At 44.2% G+C, this 25,820-nt stretch overlaps 1 protein-coding gene across 2 annotated transcripts in view; it reads right to left on the minus strand.

The window, feature by feature from the left end:
* RPL7 (ribosomal protein L7) overlaps window positions 1–25,820 on the minus strand; it is a 197,424-nt gene that overhangs the window by 36,875 nt on the left and 134,729 nt on the right. The window lies entirely within an intron of this gene.

The following is a 25,820-nucleotide window of genomic DNA, read 5'->3' on the forward strand; positions in this document are numbered from 1 at the left end:
GATGAAGTAACTGGTCAAAGAGCTTTTAAAGAATATTCATTTTGGTTTTCTATGGAGTTTCATTTTGATCTACCTAAAAATGACCTGGTGTGGACACAGTTTTAGTGAATTAAAAAGTAAATGTAGTTTCAGTACAGCTGTAGTTATTACTGCACATATATATATATATAGCATACATATAAAATAAAAATTGGTGTCTGTATGGAGAACAGTGTTGTTAACTAAGCCTGTTTAGAAATTAAAGTAGAAGAAACTGTTTACCCCTTACTCCAAATTCCATGCTCTTTGAAAAAGCCTCTTAATTTGGCTCCGGGGAAGTCATTAGCGCCCATGTTCTTACAGCAAAGTCACTAAGAGCAAGTACAGCAAATTTCATTCTATTACATAGCATCATTTTAATGCACATTTGTTTTTCTAAGATGTCTCAATCTGTATTGCTGTCTTGGACTAAGAAGCAACTTTGAAAGTTTGATATACTGATACTCAAGACACTTACTACCCTGACAGAAAAGGAAAAATAAGAAGCTGACCAGTAATACCAAGTTTCCATAAAGCATCATGCCAATTTACAATGGTTACAGGCTTACTTCGAAAAGCAAGTTTCGGGACTTGTAGAGTTCTACTTCAATTATTGAATATGTTGTCATCCTGGTTTCTCTGAATTTACTACCATTCCAGAAATATCATGGTCTATCTCAGTTCTTGAACTGTGTGGCTGAGGGGTGGCTTGTGACTGGTGCACTCTCAACAAGTTTTAGAAACATGCTCACAGACCCTTAACTTTTAATCTCCTATTCAAAAGTCAATTAGATACATATAGAGAAAGGGGATACCAGATACCTTGTAGATCTGGTGAGAATTGCTTAAGTGCTTGTGGGGAGGATCCTTGAGGCTGATTTTATATTATTCTAGTTTGTCAAGTAATACAAAAGTTATTGCACACAACATCCCTGGAGACAGCTATGGCTCCAAACTTAACAAAATGGATAGTGCTTGTCTTGCAGAGTGGGAGACTGAGCTTAAATTCAGTTTAAGGCTCCAGAGAAACAAATTCCAAGTGTTAGTTTTTCTTGATACAGAGGAGCAGGTTTAGAAACAATCCTGAAACTTCTGTCACCTCTAGTCACACCTTAAAAAAAAAAAATAGCACATGAAGTTGGTCACCTGCCCAAGATGGTTTTCTGTTGGCTTGGTGGCTTCCCAGTTGCATGGGTGATTCCTACAAAGCAGGAAGAGAAGACTTGTGACTGAGGATGGAATGGGAACTGGGGTTTCCCCTGTTTAGTTTACCTTAAACTGCTGCAAATACCATGTGATGCTGAGAGTTTCCTTTAATACTATGATCAGAAACTATGAGAATTACTGTGTCTCTTCAGAGTTGTGGCTAACTGATAGACTGCATTATTTCAACACAAAGCCAGTGTAGCTTAAATAGCTCAGTTAAGATTTAAATTCATACTTTAAACTAGGAACTTGGTGTAGGAATGTTTTCCTTCATTCTGTAGGACGATGCCAGAAAAGTTTACTGTTAAACCCAGATGAGCCAACGTGGGTGCACCTCTTGGTATGTTCCTGTCTTTGTCTTGCTGTAACAACCAGATGCGATAGGCAGCTGATGAAAGTTTTCTCAGAAAGCTCCTATCTTAATGGTGCTAAGCTTAGAGTCATGTAAACAAAGTGTTTGAAGAGCATTCTGTAGCACTGTACTTCCCAGTACATAGAACAAATTGCACCCTTGATGCATCTAGGGTGGTGCTCTAGGGTTAACAGTCACTGGAGAGAAATAGGTGCTTCCTGATTTACAGACTTGGGGGTTTTTTGGTGAGTTTTAGTTGTGTTCCTATCTGATGAGTAGATACTTCCACAACACAGGAGCTGGCTGCTTCCTCGCTGCAGAAGATGTCTGGATGACTAGTTCAGACATTATAATCTGTGCTTGGTCAGAGGAATGGTACCTTAAGGGTTTACATGTGTTTTGTTTAAACCAGAGCTCAGAAGGTGTGAGAACTTTTTCCTCTCTGAGGAATAAAATTCCTCATGTTTACCCCGTGGTAAGTATATGTGTGCAGGCAGTTGCTGCAATATAACTGGCATATCAGAAGTGTGTTCACAGTCAGGCTTACCTTGTGGTAGCTTACTCCTGGCCTTACACCTCGAGAGTCTGTCTGTAGTTCCCAAGTAAATGTGTACACAGTTTTTCAGAGCCAGGCTCTTCCCAGTGGTGCCCAGTGACAGGACCAGAGACAATGGTCACAAACTGAAGCACAGGAGGTTCCCTCTGAACATCAGGAAACACTTTTTCCCTGTGAGGGTGACCAAGCACTGGCACAGGTTGCCCAGGGAGGCTGTGGAGTCTCCATCCTTGGAGATACTCAAAAGCCATCTGGACACAGTCCTGGGCAGCCTGCTCTGGGTGTCCCTGCTTGAGCAGGGGGGTTGGACCAGATGACCTCCAGAGGTCCCTTCCAACCTCAGCCATTCTGTGATTGTGTGATTCTTTAATAAAAAGAGGAGCCTGGTTTCTGGTTAGTAGACGTGCTATGAAGGTGAATTAGCGTCTCTTAAAAGCTCCACTGCATAGGAAGGAAATATAGAGTAATCCGAATTCACATCTCCTAATACCAACTTCCTATATGGACAGTCCCAATGGGTAGTAGAGTCTGGATTAATCTCATTAACTTTATATAGCTAAATAGGAGCTTCTAAACCTAGATTTTCCCTCTGTCCCATGTAACAGAGGTATCTGGGGGAACAAACTTATCTCTGTAAAATCTAAGCTGTTCTCAAAGTGAGTCTTCCTTCTCTTCCATTCCCTAGTTGTTAAAAGGAATCTGGGGTTGCCAGGTTTCTAAACTGGGTGCACCAATCAAGTAATTGGAGTGCGATAAGACAAGTTTGTGCTTAAAGTATCTTTGCTTTTGGTGTTAGTGGTTTCCTGTACTGTGTACTTGTTGGGTTATTTTATGTATTAATGTAGTTGCAGCTTGGTGAACCTATGCTACATGTCTAATAGAGTATAAATTGTTCTTTCCCCCACACCCCGTTAGGCCTGTTCGGGTGGTGTATGTAGAGTTGTTAACACACAGTAAGTGCATGCTTTAGCTTACATCATAATGACTTGTACAGAAGACCTCTAAGTGAGGTAAGCTAATCGGGAACAATACCCTTTTGCTTTGTAATGATTAAATAATTCAGAAGCAAGTGTTATTCTTTACATTCAAACACCATCATAGCCTGTTGCAACTTGAGTGTAGAAAAACTTTGATGAGCCTTGTCTTCAGGAGCAACTTGGGAAAATTCAGAGGAATCAAAGCTGTGTAGCAAACGCATACAAATTAAAGGATTAAGTTACGGACCACTATGGTTCTAAAAGCGTGCATCTGCACAAGAGTTTAATGCATATAAGAGCATTAAATTGACCTCTGAGTTTGATTCCTAATTTTTCTCTGTGTCTCTGAGTAGACAAGTCCTAAGTATCTGTTCAACAAAACCAGATGATCGTAACACAAGTGGTAATCTGGTTAGTACATAGCCTCAGAGTCTGTTTCTGTCCATTAATGCTTTAAACCCAAGTTTTCCAAGTACAGAAGCTTTGGGGCTCTGCTCCATTGCTGCCAAGTTCATATCCCACAAACAGGAAATAAAACTGTCTATCACAGAGATAAGGTCTTCTAACAGCCCCCGAAACAGTGGTATAGGCAGAACTGGTTGATGAGGGCACCTGATTTAAGGCTTACTTTGTCAGGAGGCTTCTAACCCTAAATTACAGGTGTTTAGTCACACAGCTGCTCCCCTCCCTTGCAAAAAAAGCTGGGAAGTCTAGGGATGGTCCCTGACAAAGTTAGAAATGTAGTTACATAAAACCCCAAAACTTCGTATCCTAATTAGCCTGTCATGTTTCAGCCTGACCAATAAATTGTGATATACTTAATGACAGAAAGTATGGCTTTATCGTGCCATCAAAGAAATGAAGAAATTCATACTAACTTTATTTAAACATAGTTTAAGTGGACAACCCAAATATTTAAAGTAACTTTAGAAATAACATTCCAGCTTACATACTTATCTATCTGCTTAATGCTGACAATACACAAACAATTCATTTCTTCCACAAAAAAAACCTTTTGAGCTAAATGATGGATGTGCAGAAGTCAGGATCAAGTGTTTGTGTGTGTGTATGTGTTTGTGCATAAGTTAAATTGGCGGGATGTTTGTTTCCCTCTTCCTAAGCAGGGCAATTGTAGCTCTTAGCCAAGAAGTTGCAATGTATTTTGAAAAAAATGAAACTTTAAACACATCCCTGTCCATACAGGCTGACCCTTCAAAATGTTATCCTGTTGTGATTGAAAGCAATCTGGCAAACAATGTGCCTGGGCCTGTGTCTATGGCACTGGGATAACTGGAGCCTTTCTTTCCTAATCCAATTATTAGTAAAAGCTGCTGTGGCAGTAAGACATAGGGAACAGCTAGAGCTGAGCCATTAGGAAAGCTAGTAGCTGTATCCAGGGTCAGATTTTTAGTGGGAGAGGAAGAATGGGGTTCTACGATGGCTCTAGGGATCTCCCCTCCATACCCTGCGCTAGCAGCTTCTGTTGCAGAGTGTGTGCGTGCACAGCATCCCGCTCGTGTGCTGACATCCAGCCCTCCCTTCTCATTGCAGCTGCAGGCAGCCATACTCTTGAGCAAATCTACTAGGGCTCGTCTACACACATCCCTGCTCAGAAGTTATTCTGGAATAACTACGTGTGAGTGTGTGCCTGTGTTTTTGCATGTCTGTGTGTACCCTTGTATTTTGCAATAAGCATAAACTGATTCAGCCCAACTTAAACAAGAACAATGCTCTGGAGTAAGAAGTTCTGTGCTCTGGGACTTATTAATGACTAGCCAGCGCGTTTTGAATGCCTGTCATGCTCTCATCTACATTGACTGTCACGTCTAAACAAGCCCTTAGAACATAATTACAAACTTTCATTGGGATGCATCCACTTAAGCTACAGATAAGCAAAGTTAGCTGAAATTTGCTCTGTTTTCTTAACAGGCAAGAACGTTTTGATCCACTGTTGTGAACAAACCTTACTCAATACAATTTAGGTCTTTACATAGGTCAGTAGTTAATGGGCAGGTGGAAATGTGTCAGGGTGATTAAGATGTTAGGTTTTCTTGCCACTCTGAGAGCCAGGAATATTGACCTTTCCAACTGTTTTAGAAAGAACATCCTGGCTAGTTAAACCTCTGGCATATACGGTGAGGAGCTTCATGTCAACAGCAGGATCGGAGGAGAGGGTGGAATTAAGGTCTCCCAAATATCCCCAAATCAAGCTAGCATCAGTGCTCCTTATTTTATGAGTGTCTGCACAGAGGTGTCATCACCAGTTCTTGTCTTTTTACTCCTACTAGTTCAACCTTGCTTCTGGTAGCAACAGTGGGAGCCCTAATGCAGATATGGCTCCAAGGGACCAGTGTTTCCTCAAGGCCTCTGCTTTCCCAGGGCTTGCCTGTGAACTGCGATGCTTGAAATGCTGAGGATTGCCAGCTCCTTGTCCAGCAAGTGCTCAGAGTGGTGGGAAATAAGCGCAAGGCAGATGAGACCAATGCTTCCAGTGGAGGGATCATAAGCTAGAACAGTCCAGCAAAAACACCGATACATGGATTTTCTCTTCTCTCACTCGTATCTACAATCCAAACAACCTGATAAGAAATGCCAGCTTTTCTCTGTTGCAGTGACTCAAAATAAAAATCATTTAAACAATTATTCTCTATATTTTATTTCTGAACTTACAGAAGTGGCCACTTCTCTGGTTGTTTAACTAAGAATTTTGACATTTAAAACTGACATGTGACTCACATAATACATCATCTGTTAGCACGTGCAAAATAAGGTACTTTTTGTTAGTCCCAGGGCTAAACTGGGAATTTCTGAGGAATGCTAGGATGGTTCTGAAAATGCAGGTTGTTCAAGCAATAGTTCAGTCTGGTCTAGCATTCTTTCACATCTTTATTTTGTATAGCAAACTAGAAGAAATGACGCAATTAGAAGGTGTGTAATTGTCCTTACTAGATGGGGGAGTAATCTAAGTTCTCTGCAGTAATGCCAGGTCTATGCAGAGGTTATAAGCTTTGGAAGTAAGTTTTTAAAAATAATTTGAACTATATTTTAATATGGAATCCTTATTTATAGGCAGAGCATTTCTGAGCCACAGCAGTTGGTGAGATGGTGTTTTCTCAAGGAAGTAAGTCATTTCTCCTTTACTGAAAGAGAGCAGTAGTAACTTTCACCAAGCCACTGTCCAACTCAGGTTGGGGCTGGGACTGGGACAGGGACTGGAAGAAATGTTGTGCCCAAGTTCTCCATTCCTGGAAGAGATGCAAGATTTTAGCTGAAATTAGCAAGTACAAGAGACTTGGAAGTAAGTGTTCCCAGAGTCTCCAACAAGCAGCTTTTAACTTTCTCTGGCCTTTTGGTATTATAAATATTTGAAGTCCCCAGTGAAGGTTGTCCTCTGAAGACACAGAGCACCTAATAAGAGCGGTCAGGTCAGCCAAGGTAGCCCCTTTTTACTGAAGGGGCAAAACTGCACGTGAAATTCCACAACCCTTAAGCTCGTGTGGGATCCAAGTTTCTTGTTTTCTCAAAAAACGCGTGTTTTCATTTTTGCCTTCCTCCTGATGCTTGAATGATCAGATGTGGAGATGCTGTCAGTGTTCCTGGGATTCACCTTGGGAAGCTGAGCCTTTGTTACTAAATATTTGGAATTGGACCTAAAATTATTCTCTCGCTGGGGACTCATAACACAATCTGCTGCCTTGAAAATTCTTACACGAAACAGCTTGTGGGACCGGGATGGCTGGGAAGCGGAGAAACTAATACGGCACTCTGGGCCAGAGGGAGCAAGGCAGAGCAAAAGCTAAAGCCCCACTGGGAAATTCATTAACCGCAGCTCCTACAGCTGCTGTAACTTCCTGTTCTGTCACTGTCTGGAGTTTTTCCTTGAGTCCCACTCCCTGAAGACAATTCCAGTGTCATGGTCAGGACCCTGAGGTTTCTCACCTGCTGAGGTGCTGCATCCTCCCCTCTTCTCCCTGCTGGGGGTGACGGGTCTGGCCCCAGCAGGGCCAGGAACCGAACCGCGTGAGCAATGAGAGAGCTCCCCATCAGTCACGTCATTTTCACGAGGGGAAAAGGGAAGTTATTTACCATCATCTCTGTGCTTTTTCTTCTCTCCCAGCCTACACCAGGAAGTTGCAAGTGCCCACAGCGAAATGGGAGAGGTAGTTACCACTTGCAGGCTGGCCCATGCATGGGGGTGGTTTTTTCTAGCCCAGCCTTCTGGGCTGGAGAAGTTGCCCCTTGAGCTGTTGTGCTGCATTGTCCACCTACAGTCCTACGAAAGCATCTGTAGCCCCAGAAAAATACAACACAAGACCGTAGGCAGAGAGCACCTATCCTAACACCCATTTCACCTGGCAGAAAAAGAGGGTGTGAGAATATGTGTGCGTGAACAGGAGTGTACATAGCTGGTTAGGAACTCTGACCCCTCAGGGAGAGCAGTGGCTGCAGGTAGCTCCATTGCCCCCGTGGGCAGCTGTTTTCTGTCAAGCACCTTTGAATTCTCCCCAGGTAGGAGCCAATTACAAGTGCAGGTTTTTCAAACAGAAAGGCACCACGTACGGGAGAACCTCATCCCTTAAAAAGGACAAAGCAATGCATCGATTGCTGAAACATAGAGACAAGCCCTTCCCGGCCTTGCCAGTACTCTGGTCTCTGAATGGCATGCTGTGCCCACTGGTGCTATCAGCCATGCACAGCAGTATCCTCAAGGAATGGCTCCAGATCAAGGTAAGCCAATCCCCATGGCAACCTTGGTTGAACTGCTTACTTTTCAAGGATCAAGGTTGTTAGGCCAGATCCGTCACTTGAAGCCATCCAGGCAGGCTCCCTTTAAAATTAGTGGGACTCACTGGGAGGTGGAGGCTTTCTCTGTTGACACAGCCACTACTTGTGTGCCAGCAGCAGCAGAACAAACCCAAAGGATTTCTCTTTTACTCTGTAAATAGCTGTCTTCTCAGTAGATGGCCTGGCAGCAGTCTGGACTAGACAAATCACTGACTTTCCACCTGGAGTCCTGTGAAAGGGTCCTGCTGCCATTCTGTTGTACAGCTTTGCCTGTCCTGTGCCAGTGCTGAAGTCCCTGGCTCATGGTAACCCAGCCGTGAGTTCAGGCTGCAGCTCCCCAGCCAAGCAGAAGAGCTGAAGAAGGACAACTGAGATGCAAAGGGGAGGAAGGCATAAAGACTTGCAGGAGACCCTCCTCAAACAGCGCTGGGTAGTGGTATTGTGTCTCCAGTCATTAAGTCACTGCCCACTGTGCCTCTGAGCATTCCACTGGATTTTTCAGGCTACAAATTCCTGGTAAAAATTTTTATTTGGATCTTATATGTTACTAAAAAAAAATGGTTTGCATGTCATTTTAACTACTGGATCATCTCGCGTCTTTGCAAAGCCTTGCTGCATGAGTACCTCTGCCTTCTTCCCTAGATAGTCACGCTGGTTTAGATCAAACCACAGATTTTCATCCAGGTCTAAGTCTTTGCGTTCGCAGTTTGCCTCACTTGGACACTTCATTTAACTAGTAAATCTGCTTCACGTGTCAGATCTGTAGATGTCTAAGCAGTGAGTGTGCTTGCAAAGAGCAGTGGTTATTAACAAGCGCACACGCAAGGCAAACTGGCATTTGAAAACAAAGCTCAAACGCAGAGAAACAGAATTTTATAGCTGTCTACCATGCATGAAAAGCAGATCCAGCACACAAAAATAGCCCCCTAGTTCTTAAATCTGTATTTTGAACTGACTTTCAACCAGGTGTTTCCACTTTAATTTGATCCCAGGCATTCCTAGAGGTGATGTAAGATCCAGATCCACAAGGTAATAATGAAGTCAAGAGTTGAAAAATTATCAAGGCCTAATCTGGCAATTTAGTCCCTTGTAAATCATTGCGGTTAGTTATTGCAGGGCCATTCTTACCAACCAAGTTCTCTTGAGACTTCACATTAACTTCGCCACCTGTTTGACTGTCAAAGAGATAAATTTCCTTGAAGGGAATCTTCCACTCCTGACTTTATTTATGTCTGGGGGGAAGAGGATGGATTGACTGGGAAACTTCAACAGCAAGGGTCTGCATGTGCTGAATCAGGGAGTGATGCAATTCATTTAATCTGTTTGATATTACACATAAGGTCCTAAAATGAAACATACAGGATTAAGAAATTCTTCTGGCCTGTTTGCTGGATGGAAAGCTTTAATGAAATGTAGTCAATTGCTGCTTTTTCTTCTTCTTCTTCTTCTTTTTTTTTTTTAACAATCAGACCCAAAAGTCAAAATCACGTCAGAGCTATTGTGTAACCTAATACTGCACATCTTTCAGAGTACCTGTGCACTCAGCATCCCAATGGCTAATACCCCAAAAGTGTATCAATGAGTTTAAAAAAGCTCATCTACCGAGAGATAAACAAAACCCCAGGATAATAAAAATAGCTCAGTGGGATGGATCCTTCAGCAGACTGGGTTACAGGAGCAAACCATGTGATAACTTGTAGGCTCTGAGCTGTGTTAGTGAACTGAGCAGCTTGTGTCTTGAATTAAAGATAAAGCAAAATGCTTTCACAAGCTCAAGCTTGAGACTTCTACACAAAGCATAAGCTCAAATTGCTGCTCAGGCTTTTTTTAGGTTTTTTTTTCTTTCTTTCTTTTAGGAAAGTCCTTTGAAACAACTGAAACTTGAGTGGCTAGAAGTAAAGAATAAAAAAGAGACTTGGGGGTTTAAATCTGTTATTTCCTGCACACACCAGTTGCTTCTGACAATATTTTCTTGAGTTTCTTCAGTTTGAAATGATACAGCTTATAGTGTGGGCTTTGTAGAGAGAGGTACTGGGTATGGACACACACATGCACGCTACAAAACTCTCAGCCTCTCCTCCTCTCATCCAGTACCCTGAATCAGCATCCAAACCACATGGCTTATTCTGTGTAAAATCTGTCCACGCGGCAAGCAATTTTCTACTGCTCGCAGCAGTTTTGCATATATTTGTCATAAGTGGTACTATATTAAACCCAGCCAATTGATGCGGCCTCTGCCGAAAGGCAAGAAAACGGCTTCCACAGCTTCTCTACCCCATTGGTGTTCCTGACCACACAAAGCAACTAATGTAAAGAAACTTTTTACCTGAATTTACACAGAGTGTCTCATTTCCTAAGCTTTTTAGAGGTACTTGTTTTGTTATTCTGTACTCTTGGAGACTGCTGGCGGCAGTGGAGGAGAGGCTGTGCCTCCATCAGCGTGAGGGCAGAAAGCTGCTCGTTCATCCAGGCTGATTTACCTGCCGATGCGGTGAGAATAACTAACAAGCTACTCTTGATCGTCAGGGGTTTTTCAAACATTTATGAGAAGGTATGGGGTTATGGGGGAGGGGTCATTCTTTCAGCCACAGAGAAGATCTGTACTGAGAGATGTAAACTAAGGAACAGATCTATGGAGAGGAACCAACAGAGCTCTGGGAGATGGCGTGAGCAAAGCTGGGAATAAAAATGTGTCTTAAGGAACTGGACGAAATAAGTAAGATGATACAGAGTTAAGGGAATACTCAGGATATGATTCGGAGATGTTTCTTTTCAGGGTGTGAATCCTGCATGCTCTTTATGTTCAGCTGTACACTGGGCAATGCCAGGACTGTGGTCTTCAGCACGGGTCTCATTCTCCTCAATGGGAAACAGGGGAGAGGGAGGGAACCACAGCCGAAGCCCTAAAGCACATCTTTTGAGGGCACTGGAAATGTCTCCATGTGGGTGAAAGGCTTTCTAGGCTCCCTGGGAACACAGGGTCAATCAAGGTGTCGGTGAGGATATACTCAAAATCCTTTCTAACGCTTGCTGGCATTTCTGGAAAAGACTGACAAGTTTCAGGTCCAGAATCCCAGCAGTCCACAGGCCAAAAGACCTTAGGCTGTTTAGAAACCATTCACTCAGTTAAATTCATTACATTATTTTTGATTATATTAATGTTACCCTTTTTTTGACCCAAACTTTAGCCAAATGTGTGGAGCTGCAGGTGTTGCACGGGAAACCGAAGATGGAGTCAGCTGTCTCTCTGAGGCAATCCTGTTTACTTACAAAAAAATTCAGAAACTATGCTTTCCCTGGAGGTCTCAAGATGCAGGTGACAGTCCTTTTGCTCCCTGTTTCACATCGCTGTAAGCCAGCGCTCTGCTCGAGATGCTGCTACTCCCCTGGCTTTTCTCAGAATCACATTTCTGGACAAATTTAGCAATGCAGGATCTGCCCAGGCAGCATAGGGAGGGGCATAACACTGCAGCCCATTTTTGGTGAGCCTTGGTAATGCATTTTTTAAACTGGCTGGTCACTGAGTTAAAAAAGAAAATACAGAAGAAGAGACCAGAATTAAGCTGCTTTCCAGACAAGTCCCACCAAGTTCAGCTACGGAGCCATGGTCCTGTCTGTGGTGCCTTGCTCGCTTCTGGCCCAGCTTCAGCTAAGGAAGGCTCTGGGAAACTGCGTGGTGAGAAAGGCCCTTTCGCATGCAGGGGTGGCATAGCTTTGACTACTGCTTCCTACTTCAGTCAAAACATTTCAGGTTTGTTTCCTAGAAGAAAGACCCACTCTTTGTCAGGGACCCAGTTGTCTTCTTCCTTTCCTGGGCCTAAGGGCCAAATGAACATTCAAAGCAAGCTGGGAGGGGGACAAGTGCATCTTTATGACCAAGGAAAAAAGTGCCTGGGGAGAGCGGCTTGCAGTTTTAATTTCTTGCTTTTTGCCTAAGTCAGACCCGCATTTTCCTCCACGCAACCAGAGAGCTTCCCATTTCCAAATGTTGAACAGCTCAGGCTACCAGATGTCCACAGCTCCCTGCAGCACATCAGCCCCACTTGCTGCACATGAACAATCAGGTCTGTGCAGGCATAGGGTGTCCTATGTGTCCAGGCTGCTCAGCTCAAGCAAACGTCCTATACTGCCAGGTTGGCTTTAAACTCTCTCTCATCTCTTGCCTTTAGCCCCTTTGTCCTTCCTTTGCCTTCATCTGCAAACCGGGACTATTTGTATCCTCTACTGACCTGGGCAGACAGCAGGTGAAGTGTCAGGGAGACCTGCTGATAGAAGGTGTATTGGTGTTCATGCAAAATAATTGCATGATCTACAGCCAGTTTCCCTCCACCGTGACGTGCCAGTCTTCAGCGAGAGCCACACTTTGATAGGACAGCTGGGAGATGGCTCTGGCTTTTGTGGGCCAGGAGCTTAGGAGCAGGGTGGAAAAACAGAGTAAGAGGGGTGAGAGGCCGTGATCTGATGAGGGCTTTGGAGGACTGGGCTTGGCTGGCCAAGGTGACAGGGACCCAGGAGGACAGGCAGGGCAGAGGGAGCTGATAAGGGCAAGCGCCAGAGTGAACGGGGATTGACCCTAAGCGGAAGCCATCTCCCTGTACATAAGCGTAAGAGAAGTGAACGGGCTTGTGCAAGTGATTTATTCTGGCATTTCTTAACTGTTGAGTCCTCGGATCACTTAATTACAGTATTTTTCACTGTGTTGATAAGAACATATAAAACATACACATGCTTAAGATATATTAAAATGAAAAAAATACTCCAGTGCTTCCAAAATAACATTGGTCTTATAGAAAACTAATTAATCCTTTCCCAATCCCTCTTTCTAAGTGTCATCTTTTGAAAAATGAGCAAGAAAGGCTGTAAAAGATAAAGCTAAAAACGGAAGAGCCAATATAATCCGGGCTGTGCAGAAATCTGGGGTTAAGTCCCACTGGCTATTTTTAAAATATAGCCCTATAGAGAGAAGAGTTTGTGTGTTCAAAGGTATGAATTAAGGCCATGTGAGTCCAAAATCTGAATTTCCTGGCTCACGTCAGTCTAAGCCATTATAAAAACGTGCATATAGGGGTGTGGGTACTTACAATTCATGCCTTTCAGCTATCTGGGATACACTTGTGTGTTGTTTGTTAACAAAGAGCTTGGAAGAACAAAGCTTGAAGAAATAAATCTTCAATTACAATATGAATACCACTCTTAATTATGAGAAAACAGCCAAACAGGCCATTAATTTTCCAAACATGCGAGTTTAAGATGATTTACTGGCAATTGGGTGTGCACACATGTACACACACACATAGTTGCTTGCATCCAGCTTTACAAGAAATCTCGGCAAATAACCCAGGCTGCTTTACAGAATTACAGTAAGAAGAATGTGACACCCTTTGCCATTATGTTTGCTGCCAGTGATTCAGGCGGGGGTGGTGGGGGAAGGGGAAAGCTTTTGGCAGAACAGCTCAAGGTCCCCCTACACTTGAACTTTGAATAAGCGGTGACTGTATCTTCAGGAGAACTGTGGGTGTTAGAGCAAGACAGTGAGATAGAGCGAGAGTAAAAATACCTCAGCAGGGGTTTTCCTTCTGCTTTATGGAAAATGATGCAAAACCATTCGTGAGTTCCTTGTAATGGGAGTGAAAAGGCACACAGGATTTATTTATTTTTTTATTAAGGCGGACGGCGGTTTTGCAAGGTCATCATTCTTAGTCACAGCTATCTCAGGGCGGCTCAGCAGTTTTCTATCTTCACAAGGCTGCATTGCTCATCCAGTGCCCTGGGAGACTCTCCTCCCGACCAAGTTCGAGAGCGCTGTTTGGATGAAAGGAACTTTTAAAAACAAAGTGTACTTCCTTGTGACTAATCCCTTTCTGATTTCTTTTTAGTGATGGAGAGCCATCTCCGGCCGAAAGTGTGGCTGATACTGCATCTACGGATTGCTCCAGGGACTTGCCCGTTCGTCTTTGCCCTGGAGGAACAGCTCAAGAAATGCCTGAGAGGGTTGGAGCCTTTCCCATCATCCTCGCACGTGTGGGACTACCGGAAAGTGAGGGTTAAAGGGCTGCGCAACCCTGGCGCAATTCCAGGATCCCAACATTTGTGACATCCATGGGGCTGGGAGACTGAGCCCAGCCGTCCTGGGTTTTGCGGGGGGCAGAGCTCCCTGCGCGGTCTGCCCGTCCCCACAGTCGTGAGGCTTCGCTGCAGCCGGGCTCCTTAGCTATGTTCCCCCCAGCCAAGCCCCTGGAAGGAAGCGGTGAGCAGTGGAACCCCATCCCGTGTTGGTACCATGCTTGCCTCCACCCATGCTTAGGGCACTGAGAAGACCCCGTTATTGCAGTCCCCCAAATGTTTGAAATGAGGGATGAGGAACCCCCGTGCAGAAGAAGAAACATTCATGTCTTAAAAATCAGAGAAAAAGCTGCATTGCAGACAACAGCCTGTGAGAAAGGCATGTTGCCTAGTGAAAAACCATAAATGCATTTACCTGGGCACACACAGATACACCCCACTTAGACAACCAGCACCCACTGGGCTCTCAGTTTTCCTGCCTGAACTTAATAAAAATATAAACTTATTTTCCATATAGACTTTGATAAAGATGTGGACACTTCAAGAATATCTATCTCATGTATTGTGATTAAAACCCATGTTAGATCAACCCATAAAACCAGCTTAAGTCTTTCTTCCCACTTCAATGGTCATTGGTTCAGACCTGCAGCTAGTATCTAAGAGCTTCCTGACTGCTTATAATTAAACCGTATCCCTGAAAATATCACTAAATCCTATCAAATTCTTCTCATATTTCCTTCCAAAGCAACTCTACCCTTATGAGTTGAGAATTACGTACTATGCCTCATGGCAGGTTTTTAAATAACATACCAGAACCGTGTTTGCCACTTGCTAGCCCTAGTAAATTTGATATTTACACTGTCATCAGCTAAAGTGTGTTGGGCTCCTGTTGTGTGACTTTGGGGATTTGCTGGGGTTTCTATAAAACACAGGCCAGCTGCAACAGTGAAGGCAGTTCAGTTTAATAAGCTAATAAATACATTTAATGACCCTCATTATGTCTCGCAGTGATATCTGGTATTAAAGTGCAAGTGTTAGCCCGAGTAGAATGTAAAATAGAAAGTCCCCTGCTGAAATGGTGCAGTCTGTGTGTGCATGTGTACGTACATAAACACACACACATATGCATATAAACCCGCTGGAAGGTTCCTACAGAAGAATGCTATGGCATTTATTTTTCATTAATTCTTGAGAGATTTAAGCTGTCTTTGCAGCTCGAAAGAAGAAATAATTTTAAGCTGCAAGAGAGTAGGGTAGATAGGAGTCATGGGATAGGTCTGCCCCAATATGAAGGTAAATGGCCGCTCACTGGCTAGCAGACAAACTGCACCCAGGTTGTGCCACTGTTGGGTAGCCAAAATAATCCCCCATGGGGCTCCTTGTGCTTGCTAATGGATCAGGGGAGGGGAAACCCTCATGGCTTTGAGCTGCAGTGGTAAAACTGGTCACCAAGTCCTCACTGAGTATGTGCACCAAGGGGCTGCCCTTGGGGCTGACAGGTGGGAAAATAAATCAGTTACCTTCATTAACAGAACTTGGAGATAATGCAGGCAGCGGAGGCACCGAGTCCCTGTACCCCTGCGGAGCTGTTGGCTTTCTGGATGTTCTCCTAAGAGGACACCATAGATGATCCCCTGGGCCAAGGTCCTGAGGTGATCCTCTGGCCACCTGTGAGACCATTCTGCTTCAATGCAAGAGAGGGGGCCATGCTAAGGAGCCCAGAGCAACTGGAGGTCCATGTATCAGCTTGCTTAGCCAAACGTATTTGCAGCAAGAAAAGCCGAACAGGAGCCATGATCATGAGGAAAGGCAAGAGCCTGCATGTGCCTGCACACTGTGAGGTGAACACCATGCAAGTCGCAGCACACCAGTAGGTAGGTACCCAAGGCAGCTGAAATGAGTTTCCTCCAGGACTGGAACTGGCCAAGCTCAGGGTCGACACCGTTATCGCCAAGGGATGTCTCCACTGCTCAGACTGCTCCGGGCTCTGGCCGGGCTCAGGCACAGCACCAGGACTGCTGTCAGGAGGGCAGGGAGGTTTGATATTTCAGCCTAAGCAGAGACTATAGAAGGTTTCAAAAAATCCCCTCCCTGATCAGGTTTGTGAGTTTGAATGGACAAAATGAAAGGGAGATGCTGTATTGGAAAAAAAATGTGAATTAAGTCAAAAAAGACCAATTTTGTATTTAAAAATAAATCTTCTGGTAAACTATTCAGCGTGTAGTTGCTGAATCAAAACATGCCAATCGTTAGAAGATCATCTGGACCCAAATGTCAGCATGTGCTCTAGGCATAGACATATCTTTTTTATGTACAATATAGATAAACTCATGAATTAACTGGCTAGTACAAATTTGAGTGCTACGGAAAGCAGAGGAGAGAGGCTTGAGTGGTTTCCATTGTCACCAGAAAAGCGAGATTATCCTAGAATTCCAAATATGTCCAATCTTTATTTTTAGTTAATATGTTAATCCGCTTAACAAAATCTCCCTCTCCTGCAATGCCCCTCTGCTTTCCTGCTTGCAGGATAGAAAATGATCTTGATTATAATGAACCGTCTCAGGCCTTGTTTTTGGTCATTTTACCATAAACACTGAAACTTTTCTGTGCCGGTCAGGCAAGGCACTAGCACCGTGACTTTCCAAGCCAGGCAACGTTTCTGCCACGGGCGTATTGTAAGCGCATCGGAACGAGCACCGCACGTGTGCCGGCGTGCTTTCTCTGCTCTGGGCTCTTCTCGGAGCCTTCGGAAGTGCTGGGGTCAGCTCTGTGTTCATTCGCTCTCCACACAAGGTCAGTCTGTTCCCCCCACAGGGACCCCAGCTAACTTGCTAGCCCCAGCCAAGCCCTTTTTTTGGAGGCAGCGTGCAGATAATTATGATTCCAATTAGCTCAGCTGCCATGAAGGTGGGTGCTCACATCAGATACACTGTGGGGTTCTCTGATACTGGCAAGTACAACAAGCCACATTTTTGCCTTGATCAACTACTCTCATCAGGAGCAAACTGATGAATGATAGCTTTTGGAAAGAGACTTTGTAGCAGGTCAGAGAGATGTGAGACAGGCTGTGGAGCACTGGATCACAAGGTTTCAGAGACAAAGGAAGTGTTTGGACAACAGGCTGCAAGCAGGGAGAGCCAGAGACAAGGCTGGGACCTGTAAAACAAGCTGGGCACCCACAGCCAGAAAGACTGTCCTCCTCGGAGTTCAGTAACACTGTTAGTCACCATGAAAATATTGGAAAATGTAAACTACGGGTGAACTTCTCACGGACTAGAAAGCTAAGCTGACTTCTGGAGCATCCCCTCTGAACTGGAGATGGGAACAGTATGCAACCGCAGGCTCTGAAGTCAGCGACCCACATTCAAGTGACGTGGCCTGAGCTCCTGTGTCCCCAGGCAGAGGCAGAGGGTTAGAGTTAACTGTCTCTAACCAGTGTTGCTGTGTTTTCCTTCATCTCACCATAGAAGTCAGCATGGCCATGTGCTGTGAATCGTCCTGGGAGATCCCATACTATTTTTCCTAGAAGCCCTTGCAGCAGAAAGAAGCTGTGAGAAGCACAAGCCTTGGAGGATCACAACCTCAGAAGGCAACAGAGGAAAAGACCAGTCCATTATAACAGTAGTTTAAATCTCGGGGGGGGGTTCAAACTGTGATTTTGTGAGCCTTGCAGTGGCAGTAGGCTTGCCAGCCCTGTTGCTTGTTTCCATGGCGGACCTTTCTGTAGATGGACATGGATGTTTACAAAGAGCTTATTTTCTCATTTCCAAATGCCATGTGCATGCCCCCACAGTACGGCAATGGCATTTGGAGGGCTGGTGCTGAGGCAGTCTGGCCACTCTTTGGCAGAGTGTCAGATGGCTGGTTACACGCTAAGAGACAAACCTTGTAAGCAAGGGCAGCCAGGGAGCGACAACCCCCAATGTTAGATTTTTCCTCTCACCTATTACCAGGTAATATTCAAAAATCTTGCAGACTGCACAATGGCACTGACAGTTCACCACAGATTTGGAGAGTTCCGTGCTGAGCTGTGTATAAACTTGTCCCCGGTGTTACGATCCCGGCAATACTGCTGTGATTCATGCAATAGCTGTTGTGTTCCTTAAACACCCCGGCTGCTGCAGCACATGACTCTGTTACTCTTGCTATTTGGTTTTGTTGCCTTTTTTTTTTTTTTTTTAAAGGGTGAGTTTCCTTTCCTAGTGGACCATTGCAAGATAAGGATGGGTGTGGAAGAGGCCTGAAGTATGACCTGGTGATATTAGCATCAGCAGACCTGCCAGCTCACTGCCTTCTACAATGGGTGTTTCAGATTACTTAAGGACTTCCCAAACCAGCATAGACATACGGCTAATCACAACAGAGCCCGTAAAGGCCTTCAAGCTTAGTACAGCCCCAGGGAACACACGCTGGTGAAAAGGTAAAAGCTGGCCATTGCTGTTGGAGACAACAGGATGTCAATGCAGAGAATTTCCTCTGTGCACCGCAAGAGGTTCACTTGTATTTTCCCAAACAGAAACATGCTCCCAGTGAGTCCTGGGGGTAATGCAACTTACCTCCAAAGGAGAGGGCTGCGTTTAAGTAGATCTGGAAGATGCTGCACCCCACAATGGTGCGGCAAAGCTGCTGTGCCCTTTACAGCCTGAGGAGGAAGCAGAAGCATGTTGGTGAACTCACCTGGGCTGGTGTGGCCTGCCCAGTGCCCTGTAGTAGGAAAATCACAAACCAGCCTCTTATTCCACAGGAACTTTGAGGGCCTTCTGCTGTTCTGTGGGATCATGGGAAAGTGTAATACCTTTTTTTTTAAATAAATTTTCTTGTTTCAAATTGTGATGATGACAGTCCAGAAGCTTGAATCTCTGTCTGGCTCCCACAGTCCGCACTAGCTTTACTTTGGCAATAGCTGCTCATTTGCTTTGACAAAAACAGATGATCCTTGCTGTGGCACTTTCTAGTGTTTTGAAACTGAAAGGTGCTTTTTTTCAGTTTCAGTATATTTGTGCTTTCAGCAGAAAGAAAAAAACATTTATCTAGAAAACCTTTAACTATCTGTGGTGGCAGGGATGATGCCACTCTCCAGGCCATAGGAACCACAGGAAATCTTTTCCTTGTCCTGAAGCAGCTCTAAAAGAAGCTCTTGTAGATCACCAGGAGGAGGCCATGCGGTTCCTTACACAGTCACTAAATTGCCTCTTCCGGACTTACTACATGTTGCACCATTGGCGGTGGTTTGGCCTGCACAATCTAATCTTTAAAATGATGTGTCTGGTATTTCTGGTGACTAAGAACTGAAGAAGAAAAGAGCTTTTCATTACCCCTGCTCACAATGCCTTCCCCAATTTTTATTCATCTTGATAACCTCAGCCATTCTCTGCTCCCGGGTGAAAAATATTTAGGCGAGTCTGGTCGAAACTGCACTCCTTCCGCCCGAACAAAGAGGTGCACCACATCGTTATGATGACGAGAATATTCAGGCAGGGGATACTTCAAGGGCCAGGAGCCCATTCTTTCACGTGAAATGGAAGAGAGGTATTTCATTTCTTTGTATTCCTTTGACAATGCCCACTGAGATGACACAGACACATAGCAGACTCAGCCTACACACCCCTGAGTGACAAGCCCCTGTGTGGGATAGGTAGTGAAACCTTCCTGCTCAGTGAAACCTTCCTGCTCAGTGAAACCCAGATTATTTGACAGAAGTGTCTCCTTAAGGAAAATTGAATGTTGTGCCAGGCAGAAAAATCAAGATGTATGATTTATCAGTGTCTGGCCTGCCTCTCCGGTGCTCTTACCCCACCTTAATTCTTCCTTGTATGCTTTCTGTCTTAGACTTGTAAGCCCAAGGTGTTGAGGGGGAAGAAGGCTGACTGAACGTTCATTTCCTGCAAGGGTTTCCTGTATGATGTAAGAATGAGACTGGGAGCAGCAAACAGCTCCTCAAACATTAACTGTGTTGGGATGTTTGAGATTGTGTGAAGCAAATGGTACTCAGAGGCTCGAAGGAAAGTCTTTTTCCATCGGTGAGTTTAATCATTAGGGGATTTTTTTTTTTAAAGTTTTCCTTCTCCCCAGCTCTTGTAGGAATTTGAAGGTTAAGAAGGGGCCCAACAAGCTGAAAGGAAATGTCCCCTCTCTTCAAGTTTATTATTGAAAGTGGCCAGATGTCATTTGTTTGTGACTAGAAAAGGGAAGTTATATTACAGAATGTGACACTTCAAACCCCATGGTAAAAACAAAAGCGAAAATGGAAAAGCATTCAGCTGCACTCATTTACATTTGTCATCCACAGCCTGGGGCCCTTTGACATGGAGATAAGAACTAAATTTTATCACATTTATGTATACTGTGAGTGTTGTGTGTCCTGTACATTCAACTGGGTGTTCATCGGATGAATCTGAAGCCAGCTGGGGTGGTGGGTGGTGGAGCACTAACGGAGGAAGTTCACTACATGAACTGGCTTGAAGTAATATAATGTTAATGCTTTTTTCTTTCCCAGTCCCAGCTGGAATGCCCTCTTGTACTTGGACTCAGAGCTGTGAGTTGTTGCCTTGTATGGGATACGAGATCTGCTAAGAAACGCAATGTAAAGTTCTTCAGCAATGCACTAATTATTCTGGCACTTGATTCTAAGCAATAATCAGAGTGGAAGAGGTAGAAACACCATAGAATTTAGCTATCCTACTAACTTTAATAAAGAAGAGGCACTAGGCAAAACGTCTTCCACCACTCATGGATTCCTATTAGCATTAAGGATCTTCTGCCATTGCCAAAGAATCAGATGGCTTATACTACCCTGCAGCGCTTACACCAGCAAGGCTTCAAAATGCCCACTTGAAATCAGTTAAGATGTTTTTCTCTTTCAAGGCATGTGAAAGAGATAAATTTGCCAGTGAACTCATAGGTTACAGCAGAAACTATATAGTTGGCATGATATCAGATTCAGGTTCCCCAGACCCAACCAGTTGCTATGAACTTCTCTGGTGAAAGAACATCCTGGAATAAAAGACACATTCACACTAGAGGTGTGATTCACCCTGCCTTCCCTATAAGTCTGTACAACAGCCAGTCACAATTTCTATGCTGTGAATAGCCAAAGAGTACAAGCAAGAGGTGAGACCAGCAATTCCTGTCCCGTTGGCTTCCAAACATGAGCAGAACGTCACGGCTTCCAGCCATATCACCAAGTGCTGGATGTGCCCTGAAAAACAAACAAAAATCTCTATGCTGTCACTCAGATTCTCTGCAAATTCTTTCTCTCATATGGTGGCTTTTTGTGCGTGTGCCTGAGACCAAGTGTTGCTAACACAAATGCCCACAGAAGTGCTGTTCAGAAGCATTTTTTTTACCAGCCAGGAATTACTGCCCTTGAGTAATTACATCCTGAATCTAGGAGTTCTTAGACTGGAAAGGGGTTAAAAAGTGCTCAAGTTTCTTTGAGTAATACAATGGAAAGAATAAAATGAGACCTGTTCAGGACATACTGGCTATTCCTCAGTTAGTAAATTAAATAGTGCCAAAGAACATTCCCAGGCACCAAAACATGTTTATGTTGTTAAATCATTGTTGGGGTCCCTGGCACAGTTCTGGCTAATGTCAAGTAGCATTCTCCTAAAATTCTCCCAGCATGTGTCAGGAGATGGCACAGGCCACGGGCCAGATCTGTTAGGTAGAGTGCATGTGCCTATACCATGCTTTGGTGGGCAAGAAAGTTCAGTAGTATGGATATACCCAGAGCATGCCTCTAGGTCTAGGGGTGGCAGAGTTTGAGTTACTAGTGTAGATATAGTTACTGGTGACAGAAAAAGTGAAATGACTTTTGCTAATCCCACTCCCACTTCATTAGTCATACAACTAACATGTTTTAGAAGACTACAGGAGACATACCAGAAAACTACTGGAGACAAACTCCATACTTTCTGGGGAAAAAACCCAAGGAATGGGGACAAAAAGCATGCCCAAGCACTCAACAGAGAACGTAGCCTGCCTGGGATGGGCAAAGGTTACTGTGAGCCTGAGGGTCCCCAGCTGTGCTTTCTCAGGTGCCACCATGGAGAAACTGCAAGCTGTGTGCCAGGCCAGGTGGAGGCAGAAGCATTCAGTTGTTCGGGCTGTATTTGCGTACCACTTGGAAGAGGTTTGACTATTACTAGTGACACCTGTGCCACAGGATAGGGCTTCTCCTGCTCCAAGGTAACACTCCATAAAGAGAAGCTACCTGAGAGAAGGAGAGGACTCAGAAGGCCACCTAACTGGTACCTTTCTGGTCATACTGTCATGAAGAAATGGGTTCTTATCAGGACATCTGTTAAATCATCTTGAGTAACAATAAGAGAAAGGGTTGATAAGCCATTGGCAACGGAGATACATCAGCATTCACAAACTGATTAATGGGATGTCCTTTGAGAAAGAAGCAGTTGTTCATCCTCAAGGAGATGTGCAAAGCAGCAGTGGAGAAGTTGGGTGCTTGCCTCAGTATCAGAGTGAACAACGCTGCTTGGGCTAAAGGAACAAGGCACAGTCCTTATCGTATCTGTGTGTGATTGTCCAGGCACTGCAGTGGCGATGAAAACTCACTCAAAGAGCCGTACAACCTGATTACCTGTGTAATCAGTACTTACCTACTCACAGCAATCAGAGGTCTATGGACAGTCACTGTGGATGCAAACTAAACAGTTTTTCATTAGAATAAAACTAAGGTGGGATCATTCAAAGCCTCTGGAACAACATGACACCTGTTAGTTACACTGAGTGCTGTTACTGCCTCTGTGAGATACAACTATTGGCTCTGTTCCGTGTGTGTCAGTGTTATCCATCCCAGCTGGTTGAAATATTCTGGATTGCTTCACAGATCTGGTACAGATAGGCTGCCTCTGAGTCAGTGAACTGCCAGGTCACAGTAAAAACATGTTTTTCCTCTGCGCTGTCTATCTTCACTAGTAATAGCCTAATTGCCGTGGAATTTGACATATAGAGGTTATGAGTGATTTTGTACATTTTAATCTGATCAATTGCTCACAGCAATTTATCTTTTTCCAAAAGTGAAGAAATAAAGGTATTTCAAAATGGAAGTCCAATTCTTAAGTCTTCTGTTTAGGCTGCACAAAATATAGGAACTAAACCCTTGCCTTAAATGTGCAATTACAGAACAAATACAAGTGATGGACCTGACGCAAATCAGAACAGATTTGACCTAGTTCGGGCATTGAAAGAAATTTTTTTTCATTTGCCATGCAGCCTAAGGTCAGACTGTCCCAACTGCAGATAATACAAAACCCTACTATATATGAGGGGTAAAACTTTGATAGGCTCATTTGGCTTATTTTGCTATAATAACAATACCAAACAAATGGCAGACGCAGGATTCAGAGGGCATCATCCAGGAGGCAATCTGCAGGACCAACTCCAATTGCAGTACAGAATCCAACTCCCCTCCCCTCCCAAGCGTGATTTATGCCTAGATGGAGCAAATCTTTGATATGGTGTGTGGAGCAGTCATCAGTCTTAGCTGGCCAGGACAAAGCTGAAAGGTAAATGAAGTGAGTGAGAAAAAGCCATTTCAGTTGAAAAGAGGATCTCAGAGATTTATGTTCCTGGCATATTCCTATATTCAGGGGGCTTTCCGGCACAAATTAGCAATGGACCAGTTTATATGTGCTCAGTGGATTTGGGCTCACAGACCCAGCTCAGCCAGAGGATTCCAAGCACATTCCTAGAGGAGCAGTATTTGCCCTGGAACTGGATGCCGTCCGTCCAGAAATACACCAGATGAAGAAGCAGCTGCTAGAAAGGAGGCAGAAAGCTGGCTGCCATGAACCCTGTACATACTGCTCTGTGTCTAATATCCATGAGGAAAGGGGGATTCAGATCTGGCTCACGGATTTACTAAACAGTAAGGACAGATGATGAGTTTATGCTGCAAAATAAGGGACACTGACATAATATGGGTGAAATGTCAACTGTGTGGAAAAAAATCAGTGATACAAAGGAGTGCTATGAGTACAAGGCTCGACATGGCAGAAGGAGCTTCATCAGTGTCTTCTAGCACAGGACATGAGAGGAAGGGGTAAAGCCTGGAAATGAGGATCAAGTCTATCAGTGAACAGCACTTGAGATTGAATGACAGAAGACAGGAAAGGCATATGGCTGTACTGATCCAGGCCAATGTAAGTAATGTTAAGATTATGGAACAGAGGGTCCAGACCTGGAGCAACCTGTAGCTCATCTAACAGAGAGAGTGATGAGGGACTGTGGGCTCATCCACACAGAAGTTTTGAAAATGGGACACAGTGGGCGTCTGAGTCAGTGCAGTCGGTGCCTGGCTATTTGTGTAACAGGGCTGTGGGAGAAGGAGCAGCACAAGGTGGGTTCCAAAGGACGCCTACAGAGACACTTTGGTGGGTGCACAGAGCAAGCCCAGCTCCTGTCCTGGTACAATGGTGTCAGCTGGGTTGGGACCCTCTTGAGCCTCTGTGTAAGGGTCTTCATGCTGTCATCTCCTTCAGTCTAGGGATACGATGCAGTGACACCTGGCCTAGCCCTGAAGGCAGCCAGCTCAGGCTCAGCAGGACATGTCTGTTCAGGCTCCATACTATGCAAAAAGCAGCTAACCCATTTTCAGGCCCAGGCTGACTGTGGCAACCACGGCGGCTTGCTGCTGTCCTAATCTACAATTATCCACCAATGATGGAGACTCAGACTTGAGTGAAGCGGGTCTTATTACAGCTAGGTAATTATGGGTAATGGAAGCTGAATATATGTTTATGCCCCAAAAAGTGATGATACAAGATTCAAGCTGGTTATTACTTGGAGACCTCTACATGCCAGTTATAAAGCCAGTTGCGATTTAGAGCAGGTCTCACTCACATTTAATTTCTTGAATGGCACAAAGCTATTACGGTCAAGGTAGTGAAGCATCAGCCATGAATACGCATGTAACTGAGGAAGTTGTGATGTACCTGCAAGAAGAATGTATTCTGATGAACTTAAATGTGCATCATGCTAATCACAGCTGTGTCAGAAAGGTGCTGAATGCTGGAAGTGGAGGTTCAGGCTTGTCATGTTCCCTTTTCTGAAGCATAATACAAGCTGCCTCACTGGGTGGTGGATTAGTCTTGAAGAGTCCTGTTAGCTCTGTGCCAGGGTGTCGAGCCCCATGAGTGCTTATTCTCCTTAGCACATCTTTCAAGTGAAACATTTGGGATGATAATCCTTGTAAATCCATGAGAAACTGCTGCTAGTATACGAGCTTGTCATCATAGCTTGTCATCATCTAAATGTAAAACCACTTAGATACAGCGATGACCAGGAAGAAAGTTTTGTTTCACAGTGATCAGAATTGTCTAAGTATGAAAAGGTGCAAGAAGAGTTTGCTTAGATAGTTTTTAAACAAACATTGAAATGAGACAAGGCCTGGGAAATATAAGCTGTGACACTGAATTTTTCAGAATTACATGTACAGGTTATAATGGAAAATGTATTGCTCTTTTGGCTCAGAAACCTGGGTGCAATTTAGAGAAATGCCGGAGTTTGGATGGTTCCTGCTGAGTGAGATGGGAGTCCCATTTCCCTGAAGTATTTTGAAAATATACCCCTTCTCTTCATGGTCTGTAATGCAGCGTGCCTGTGTAGACTTGAAACACTTTCTAACACAGCCTTTCTTGCCTGTAGCCTAACTGAACAGATTTGACCATACTGCTGAGCATGTGCTACCCAGGCTGGTTCAATAAGGCAAGACACTGTTAAATTCTGACACTGTCAAACAACATGTTGAATTTTCTTCAGTGGTCTTGAATCTCTGCGATTACATCTTTAACACATCAATAACTTAGCCTCTGGTTAGCAAGGATCGTTGAAGCATGACTAA

The sequence above is a fragment of the Haliaeetus albicilla genome, chromosome 3 (genome assembly GCF_947461875.1).
Source record: "Haliaeetus albicilla chromosome 3, bHalAlb1.1, whole genome shotgun sequence".
Classification (NCBI taxonomy): Eukaryota; Metazoa; Chordata; class Aves; order Accipitriformes; family Accipitridae; genus Haliaeetus; species Haliaeetus albicilla.